The sequence below is a fragment of the Scylla paramamosain genome, chromosome 16 (assembly GCF_035594125.1).
Source record: "Scylla paramamosain isolate STU-SP2022 chromosome 16, ASM3559412v1, whole genome shotgun sequence".
NCBI lineage: Eukaryota > Metazoa > Arthropoda > Malacostraca > Decapoda > Portunidae > Scylla > Scylla paramamosain.
In genome coordinates this window covers 274,476-285,000 of record NC_087166.1, presented here as the reverse complement: position 1 = coordinate 285,000, position 10,525 = coordinate 274,476, and the positions used below count along the sequence as shown (strand labels likewise).

At 46.6% G+C, this 10,525-nt stretch overlaps 1 long non-coding RNA gene across 1 annotated transcript in view; it reads left to right on the top strand.

Moving 5' to 3' along the window:
* LOC135107794 (uncharacterized) overlaps window positions 1–9,532 on the top strand; it is a 34,259-nt gene extending 24,727 nt beyond the window's left edge. The window contains exons 2-3 of the long non-coding RNA XR_010271991.1: window positions 8,623–8,775; window positions 9,289–9,532. This is a non-coding gene — a long non-coding RNA (uncharacterized LOC135107794). The remainder of the gene's footprint in view (window positions 1–8,622; window positions 8,776–9,288) is intronic.
* Window positions 9,533–10,525: the final 993 nt, after the last annotated feature.

Sequence of the window (10,525 nt, the reverse complement as noted above, 5' to 3'; positions counted from 1 at the left end):
TGCGGCCAGCGGGTGGTGTGGAGTAATGGAGACAGATACTCTCCAAACACCCTCCTTCACCAAGGTAATGATTGTGTTCCTACCTGAGCCGCATCAGAGCCCCGCCCCTTCAGACGCTAATTTTCATAACCACATAAGCATTTCACCGCTGCGGGTCTTGCTGTGGGCGGGGGCGGCGGTGCAGTGTGCAGGCGTGGCGTACCAAGATGAGAGCTGTACCAGTGTACCTTATCAGCCAGTTACCCGACAGCCTCCACTTGGGGCGTAGGCAGGGCGTACGGCAAACAGATAATAAGGGGGACAATTAGAGTAACGAAATGGTAAGGTAAGGTCGGTGAACGAAAGCAGGATAGACAGAACTCGCCGGAGAGCCTACATAGATGAGTTTTCGTGCAATGGAGAGACTAAATAGTGAGTTTCCTGCAATGGAGAAACGATATGAGTTTTTTTCTGGAATGGAGAGACGAGATGAGATGAGAACTTTACCTGGAATGGCCTCAGTAGACAGATGGGAGGTGAGATAAGAAGTTTGCCTAGGAAGAATTTTTTTTTTTTTTCTAGGATAGCAATGGTTAGAATGACAGTTTGAAGGGAGGGCGGGGGAGGACAGAGGACTAGATAAAGAGATATGTTTCGATGGGATGTCCTGGGATAGACGGGCGCCTTGAATATAATTAAAAGGGAAAAAAAAAGTTCATCTACTTTTCTTATTTATTTATTTGTCTATATAGTTTAGCCAACACCACAACAGTCATACAGTTATCAAGTTAGGCAGCGATTAAATATTGGCATCTCCCAGCATCGCATCACCTTATCTACCCTTCACTTTCCCACCCATCCACCCTCACACGCCCACACGTCACCCAGTCACTCGCCGCCCACAGATGGAGTACCCCCGTCTCATAAATTGTTAACTTGAGATGCCGACAGAAAAGTTCGTGGGTCTGGCAACGCCCACGAGTCCTCTGGCATTATCTATTTCCAAAACAAAAACAGAAAGTCCTCCGCCGCGGGTAGGTGCGCCTCTGCCGGGCCGTCACGAGCCACGATGTTACACGAATGCTGACGATGGGAGGGTAACGCGATATTATCCTCTCTCTCTCTCTCTCTCTCTCTCTCTCTCTCTCTCTCCTCTCTCTCTCTCTCTCTCTCTCTCTCTCTCTCTCTCTCTCTCTCTCTCTCTTCTCTTCTCTTCTCTCTTCTCTTCTCTTCTCTTCTCTTCTCTTCTCTTCTCTCTCTCTCTCTCTCTCTCTCTCTCTCTCTCTCTCTCTCTCTCTCTCTCTCTCTCTCTCTCTCTCTCTCTCTCTCTCTCTCTCTCTCTCTCTCTGTTGCCGCCGACCTGTTCCTGCGCCGGCCACCTGCCAACACTTTTTGCTCCTCCTCCTCCTCCTCCTCCTCCTCCTCCTCCTCTTGGCCCTCCTCCCGAGCTGTAGCAGACGGGAGGTCGGTCGGCATAACTATGAGATCATCTTTTTATTTTTCCTGCAGGAGTGAGCGCCAGGGAGGGCAGGCTGGTAGGGGGAGGGGCGGCGCGGCAGACTGCTCCCCGCGTCACCACTCCCTTGCCTGTTGAGGCCTCCCTTGCCTGTTGAGGCCACACTCACACACACACACACACACACACACACACACACACACACACACACACACATATCATCCACACTCTTAGTCCTTGGCGCAGGTGGAAAGGGAAAGTCTTGGGGCCCACCGTAATCACATGAGTCCAGGCACAGCACAGCAGTCCACACTCATCCACAGCAATGCCCGACAGCATACACTGGTTTATCCCTGTTCTTTCATAACGAGACGGTTCCCTACCCCGCACTTACTCCAGTCCTGAGACCACAGCAGATGTAGGGTACTTCCTACAGAGTGCCCCGTATCCTAACTGGGTCCATATGCCAGTGGCCCCACCAAGTATGCCCAACACCCCCTGCCAGAGGTGGATGAGACTGTGTCATTTTCATGCTCTCACCACTGTCACTCTCCAGCCACCTCTATCACACACAATGGCTCCTGTTTGCTGCAGTCGTTCCTCTCTCATTCATTGCTTTCTTCACACAGTTCGACTTCCATCGTGCACATGTGACCTCATTATTCTCTTTACTTGTTGACTGTCCTTCATTCTCTCCTTTTGCCTAAACTATCTAAACACACTAATCTGCCTGTCCAGTCAACTCTCTCAAAACATTACTTTTTTTATTTTTGCCTCCTCATTTCTTACTCTGTCCCTCCATGTTACTGCACACACACTACGCCAACCATGGCCTCTGTGGTAATTTACTCCCATGATCCACATTTCAGCACCATACGGCACAATGGGCACCACTATTCGCTCATACAACCCTCTCTTTACACTCATATCCAGTGTCTCATGTTTAAAGATCTTTCTCAGCCCACCAAGTACTTCTCCTGCTGCTTTCACCCTGCACTGGGATATTATGCCGGGGGGACTTCACACACACACACACACACACACACACACACACACACACACACACACACACACACACACACACACACACACACACACACACACACACACACACACACACACACACACACACACACACACACACACACACACACACACACACACACACACACACACACACACACAGCAAGGTCAAGAATGCTACACGGATCTTCGATATTTGCTAAACCTGATTAAGCAACCAATTATATCTTTAGAAGAAGGGGAGGAGGATGGCGTGGTGGTGGTGGTGGTGGTGGATGAAGAGGAGGAGGAGAAAGAAGAAGAAGAAGAAGGCAAAAAGGCAAAAACAAAACAAGACAAGAAACACAGAATTGAAAGATAAACAGGAGGAACTCTAGGAGGAGGAGGAGGAGGAGGAGGAGGAAGAAGAAGAGGAGGAGAAGGAGAAGGAAGGACATTAAAGCACTGCACGGCTACATTTTTAGATCAAGAGAGAAGGAAGGGTGACGTGCATGTAGTGGAAACGAAGGTGAGACGGGAATGCTGGGTGATAGTGAGGGCTGAGCGTGAAGGTAACTAGGAGGACGAGAGGGAGGGGCGGTGGGGTACACGTGAAGGGGAAGGGTAGCGGTAATGGGGCGGGGTGGCGGGTGTAGTCTCACGAAGGAGGGGTGGGTCGCGGGCGTGGTACAAAAAGTGGCGTTCCCAAGACTTGAGGCGAGATGGGTGGGCGTGATAACAGAGGCTTTGGTGTCACTGCGAGTACTGTGCCGCAGCTGACGGTGACGACTCGCCCACCTCAGGGAACGTCACTCACCAGGGGGATAACGCTGCGCCCTCACTCTTTGTATGTTCCTATCCCACCCATCCCTCCCCCGCTGCTGCCTTCGCCACTTGTGCTCGTCGCCGGGACCGAGTGGCTCTGCGGCGCGGTGCTCGGCCCGGGGCTCAGAGGATGCTAGATCTGTCTTACCACCATGGGATTTTTTTCAGGAGAGGTAGCGCTTTCCTGCAATCATAGACAGCGCCATATGACCTTGTTTTTTTTCTTTGCTTTATAGCTCTACAGATTTTCAGAAAACATAAATACATAAGTAAATAAATAAATGGATGAATGAAAAATAATAAATAGAATAAGTAAATAAATAAATGAAATCACATTGAAGCTTTTATTTGTTATTAGTTTTGTTTTTTTTTAGTAGATGGTCTTTAATATGCTTCACGTATCACCAACGGCAACAGCTTTTGAGAAACAAGTACAGACTTTCAATAAAACAATCACTACTACTACTACTACTACTACTACTACATAAATAACAAGATTAAAACACGAACACTGTAAACAAGACTGGGAAATTTACAGCAGTTGTGCGAAGCCAGAACAGTGAATTGTCAGAAAGAAAACAGAGAAAAGGACTGACTGCCTCCCCGCCACGCATGGTATCAGTAACAGGGCAAGGCCGTGTAGGTTTGCACACACACACACACACACACACACACACTGTCATTAACAAACTCCAGTATTCTCTTCTTTAACAATGATGAACGTAATGTAGCTTCTACGAAATAATCATTGCCACGGAAACAATCATGGCATCATTTACCAATCATAATCGGTGTTGCCTGAAAATATACAAGTTTGTGTTTGAACTGTTCGTTTTCTCATACATTCGCACCTCGTTTTCTTGTGAAAGGAGACTCGGTTATTTTATGGCAAGGAGAATCAATAGTGTATGAATTAGTCATTGTTGGAGCGTGATCTCGGTGTGAGGGAGTGGAGATATTGTAGTGTGTAATGTGTAGTAGTACTGCTCCAGCCAGTATAGAGGGGAAGGCGTTCAGGAAGAGTGCTCACTCCTTGTATTACTTTTGAGAGATATTTTCTATTAATTTATTTTACATCACTTTCATAAACTTTAAACGTAAACTAAACAACTTGAAAAAAAAATATGCAAGATATGAGATGACGGCAGTTCGTGCAGTGCGTGTTCATTAGTCCCTGGTGTGGGAGGGCGCCGAACACCTGCCCCTTCTGCATCAGGCGAGGCGTGGACTGAATGAACGGCGTACACTTCAACCACTGAAAAACATTTGTCAAAACATGCCACTTCATTTGATATACGAGTGTGTGTGTACGGTCTTCCCATCATGCACCGCGCCGCCACTCTCTTCCTGCACGGCCATCTCGAAGCTGCTCCGCTTGGAGCAGCAGTGAGCACTGGCCGGCACATCATGAAGGCATTCTGCCTAGCACTGCTAGTCAGCCACCCTCTCCTTGCTCCTTGTATTGCTGGCACCCTTTACCTACCTCTGCTAGTGAATCACGCTCGCTCTGCTCCTGCAGAGCGACGTCGCCACAGGCAGCGAGGGTAAGATGTCGTCACGTTGTTGCCGTTCCCATAGTGCAGTGGCTCCCAAGCTGGGGGGCGTGAGGACGGCGCAGGAATGTGCTATTGTGGTTCAATAGTGGGGTATTGTCACCTAAGGCGGAAACCACTAGTTTGGTACCCATTCATGAAAGATTTTTCCTTCCCAACGGGACCCCAAAACACACCTTCCTCAAAAGACATCTATGAGTGTGTCTCTACCTTATTTGTCCTCCTCACCTTTCCTTCCCAGCCTCCACCTTCAACGCACGTACTTGACCCACTTCCTGGCTATCCGAGTCCTTCCCCTAGACATAAACACGTGCAAGTATAACTGTAACATGAATATGGTTGGTAGTAAATACTACATGTTCACACATTTAAGGTTGCCGGTCCAGGTTGAGGTTGTACTCGTATTTAGGGTCGCAGCCAAAACAAGGTTGGGAACCACTAACGTATAGCATTGTTGATTGTCATACATTTTTCAAAGTATTTAAATAAGCGAAATGTGCAAATGTATATCCGTAGACTTATATGAGACAATCGAGCACGGTAAAAGACTCTGAAAGAACGAAGTTAACCGTTAATTTACTGATTGTATGATTTTTATATTCTTACATTGTGAAAAAAAACAAATTCGAGCCATAAACAGACACACGCGCGGCTCACTGGCTCAGTGATGACTTCCTCACGCCCCTTGACGGATGATCGATCTCCGCTCAAGTGGCACATTTCCACGGTTGGGCGAACAGCAATTCTCCTCCTCCAGCAAGGGGTCGGGACGGGTATGAGGGGAGGGTCTCAGCCTCGCCCATAAGTCACACTTCCTGCGTCCTCAGCTGTCTCCAGAAAGGTTCATGACCACGAATTCTGCACGTGACCCTCAAGACAGCGACGAATCACACAGACTTACTCGCCCGCGCACAACATTGATCTTCCTATCAATCTTTCCACCGTTTTATATATATCCATCTATATATCTTTTTAACCTTGTATCTGTTTATCTATCTATCTGTCTTTCTGCTTGTCTATCTGTCTGTTTGTATGTCTATATATATATGTATCTGCCTCTCCACTTATCTATCAATTTTTCTATCTATCTATCGATCTATATCTATCTGCTTATCATCTAATTTACCCTTCTGTTTTGTTCCTTTACTCTCGGTGTCCTGTTTTGTTCCTTTACTCTCGGTGTCTTTCTGTTTTGTTCCTTTACTCTCGGTGTCTTTCTGTTTTGTTCCTTTACTCTCGGTGTTCTGTTTTGTTCCTTTACTCTCGGTGTCCTGTTTTGTTCCTTTACTCTCGGTGTCTTTCTGTTTTGTTCCTTTACTCTCGGTGTCCTGTTTTGTTCCTTTACTCTCGGTGTCCTGTTTGCTTGGGTCCTTTACTCTCGGTCCGTCTTCTGTTTTGTTCCTTTACTCTCGGTGTCCTTCTGTTTTGTTCCTTTACTCTTGGTGTCCTTCTGTTTTGTTCCTTTACTCTTGGTGTCCTTCTGTTTTGTTTCCTTTACTCTCGGTGTCCTTCTGTTTTGTTCCTTTACCTCTCGGTGTCCTGTTGCTTGGGTCCTTTACTCTCGGTGTCCTTCTGTTTTGTTCCTTTACTCTCGGTGTCCTGTTGCTTGGGTCCTTTACTCTCGGTGTCCTTCTGTGGGGTTTCTATACTCGTGGTGTTCGTGCTGTTGATGTACTTCCTCCAGGCGTCATTCTTGAACAAGTCCTTAGGAACTCTGAGACACTTGCCGCTCTCCGCCAACCACTTGGCTACGTCCTGGTGGTGGCTGGGCGCCGTGTCCGTATGCAGGCGGTGGCACAGTTCGCAAAAGCTCCCTCCCATCACTGCCTTCAGGTATCTCCGCCACAGGTGAGATCTGCAGGAGGGTGAAATGGAAGGGGCGCAAAGAGGCGTAATGTAGACGAACATGGAAATGGAAATGAAGTTACAAGATCACACACGTCTCACTCTGGCTGACGAGCAAGTTGTTGTATAAGTCACTATCGTCGCAGCTTTTCTTATACTCTGCTAACTCAACTCCCATGTTCAACCTTCTAGCTCATTATCCAAAAATAAAAAATATAAAATGATGAGAATAGTGAGGGTAATGATGCCCATAACAGTGAAGTTTAGAATGTCATTTACCAAGAAAGCATTGTTCTGTCTACCACAGTGAGATGGGAGCTATTCTGCTATGACACTGAAATAAGGAGGGCAAGACTGTACAAAAGTGGACGGCGCGTTGGGGAGATGAGTTAAGGCGCTCTCTCTCTCTCTCTCTCTCCTCTCTCTCTCTCTCTCTCTCTCTCTCTCTCTCTCTCTCTCTCTCTCTCTCTCTCTCTCTCTCTCTCTCTCTCACAACACCTGCCGTAAGCTACAGGATCCTGATGAAGGCGCAGGAGAAGGGCAGCCAGGGTCGCGGGGGTGGTAGGGGCGCGCGTTGATGTACGAGTGAGGTGGCAGTATTTTGTCGTATTCGCTGCCTGGTGGAGGGTGGATGGAAGACGTGTCAGTATATGTGAAATGTTGGACAGTACCGCTCTCTCTCTCTCTCTCTCTCTCTCTCCTCTCTCTCCTCTCTCTCTCTCTCCTCTCTCTCTCGCTCTCTCTCTCTCTCTCTCTCTCTCTCTCTCTCTCCTCTCTCTCTCTCTCTCTCTGTGTGTGTGTGTGTGTGTGTGTGTGTGTGTGTGTGTGTGTGTGTGTGTGGTGTGTGTGTGTGGTGTGGTGTGTGTGTGTGTGTGACATTATTTCTTACTTCTCTTCATTTCGGCTTTCCTTTCTTATTGACTCTTTCACACACACACACACACACACACACACACACACACACACACACACACACACACACACACACACACACACACACACACACACACACACACACACACACACACACACACACACACACACACACACACACAACACACACGTGGCTCACCTCCCCACACCACGGGCACCATCTTGTACACCAGAGCGAGATAGAGCTTCTCAGTAGCGTATTCGTTGCACAGGGAATTCTCCATGGACAATGTAAAAGGAGTAGTTTTTGCTCAATATATTTTTCCCAACAGGTGATGGGCTGATAGCGGTTGCCACATTTTCTTTTTAAGCAACTGCCGTACCTTAACAGGAAAGAAAGAAACAATGTTGAAGTTTACATTTTGAAGGAGCAAACAGTTAGACACCTGGTGCCAAGGAGACACGCAGGGCTGAGGGGCCACTACAGGCATGCTGTGTTCCCTTCCTGTATCCTCTCTGCCTTTCGTGTCTCGGTAACCACTAGACAGCAGTTACCGTCTGCCCTCTGAAGACAAATCTTCACGGCATTCACACCATATTCCATACACTTTAAATGTCTACACAATCATGACATCGAGATTAGAAGGTTCTTCTGCTCAGTTTTTTGACGAACAACAATTCAGTGATTTTTTACTTTCTTTTCTGAGCTTTTGATCAGCCTCCTCTACACTTTCTAAGAAAAGAAATCTTGTTCATAATGAACATGGAAGGCAGGAAGAATGAACGTCCAGCACTCACCTGTCCACCTTTATGTATTTCTGAAGCTCATCCACGTACTGCTCCCGTCTTGAATAAGTGAAGCAGTGACTGGTCATGAAGGCCACCACGCGGGGCCGCTGCACAAAGGTCCTCCAGCTGTCGCCCATCACGTCCTGCAGAGTGTCGCCGCGGTCCAGCGCCTCTCGGACTTGATGTACGGCCGTGCCATGCTCAGACATCAGGTTCGGTCGAAGTGGCCTGTTAGTAACAATCGTGGCTTCTTTAAAAGTTCAGATTTGTTTGGTAAACCTTTAACCTGTGCCTTTCCAGACACGCCTCGCTCCATCAGTGTGGACGTCTGTTTCGTGGTGGAAGATGAGATTAAAACAGAACCTTGTGCAGCTCCATTGCTGAAGAGTTTATGAAATAGACAGGAGCAGTAGTTCGGCGTGAAAGAAACTTGGATTTATTCTTCAGATTAAGGTACGGAGAGAGGGATGGAATTTGTGAAAGAATTGTTTGAAAACCAAAGATTTGTCACACTTATTTTTTTTTTTCGAAGGCTTTGCTTATGTGTGATGCACCAGTCAATTTTTCGTCTAACTCACCAAGATAATGATCAAATGCAATTTTTTTTTAGAATGCAGACTTGAATTGAAGACTAAGAGTTGACAGATGCCATTGACGGTATACTATTATTTTAAAAGGTTTCAGAAAGGGAGAAAATCAAATCTCTTAGTCCGTAGTGTGAAGAATTTGAGTCGGCATCCTTCACTAGAACAGACTGAATGTAAGTATACTTCCAGCACGAGGATTTTTTTTTAATCACAAACAGACGAAAACTAATCGATTATGAAAGGTGTGAGCACAGAAGTACAGGTTTTAAGCACCATGTAGGCGATCCCCTAGGGCAGTGAGTTTTCAGAGAGAGAGAGAGAAAGAGATAGCATACGAAACATAATTATGAACTATTGTAATAAGAGTCAAATTTTTCAGTGTAACACCATGGACGGCGCAAGGCTACTCACCTGACAGTGGCGTTTGCGGGACAGGAAGTATCCGTAGAAGGCCACAATATCTGACCCGGAATGGTACGTCATGGTCCAGTTAATGAAGGAACTCATTCGGCTAGCCCTGACGCTGTTCAAGTGAATTCGGCCAACGTCTGAGATGGGCGACTCTACAGAGACCCACACCCAGCGCTGGGAGTTGGGGCGGGGCAGGTTTTTCAGGTACGGTTGGAATCTGTCAACGGAGGAATTCAGTTTTTAAAACTCTAGTGGCCATAAACAACTCATCCCTGCTTCCCTCCTCACACAGCCTAAATTTGATCTATCTATCTATCTATCTATCTATATGTGTATATATATATATATATATATATATATATATATATATATATATATATATATATATATATATATATATATATATATATATATATATATACACACACACCTATCTAGCTACTTACTTACCTTTCTGTTACAACTTCTCGCACTGCAACCTTCCAGCTCATTATAACTCCACTATTTCGCACCTCTGATGACCGAGTTGTGTCCTCATCGCAGTCCCATCATTCATCCCCTGCTGCTCTAGTCCCTGTTAACATTGTCTTAGCATTGCAGCATAACTACCCTGCCTTTACCCTCCCAGTTTCATCCCAGACCTCTAACCAGAGACACACCTCTCCACTTAGCCCCATCCCTCAATTCCTGACCCTTAGTTTCATCGTCAAAGACCCACAGACTCCCTGGGAGCTCATGATGACACAATTCACCAGAAAATGTCTTCCTCACCCTCCGGCTTCGAAGACGACAGCGTCAGCTGTAAATAAGGCTTTGTGGTCTAAGGAGAAATTGCATCTCCAGCTGGGACAGCCGAGTATTCGTAGCTCTTCGGGGGCGGTGGGGCCGAACCTGGAAATAATGAGTGGAGGTCACCAGGTGGTGTGATGGTGACGGAAGGTAGTTGAGTAAGACATGAATGTGGCAGAGATGTGGAAGAGCTATGCTAAGCTGGGAGACAAAGGGATTGATAAGTATAGGAGTGCCAAGGAATGGAGGAATGAATGTACTGGAAGTGAGGCAAGAGAGAGACCAAGACATGTGGATGAGGTGAGGGTGAGGGAAAGATTATTGTGACAGCCAAAGGAATATTTTTATTTCATTTTATTTTGTTTAATCATTATTATTATTATTTTTTTACACATGACACTTAGCCACATGACACT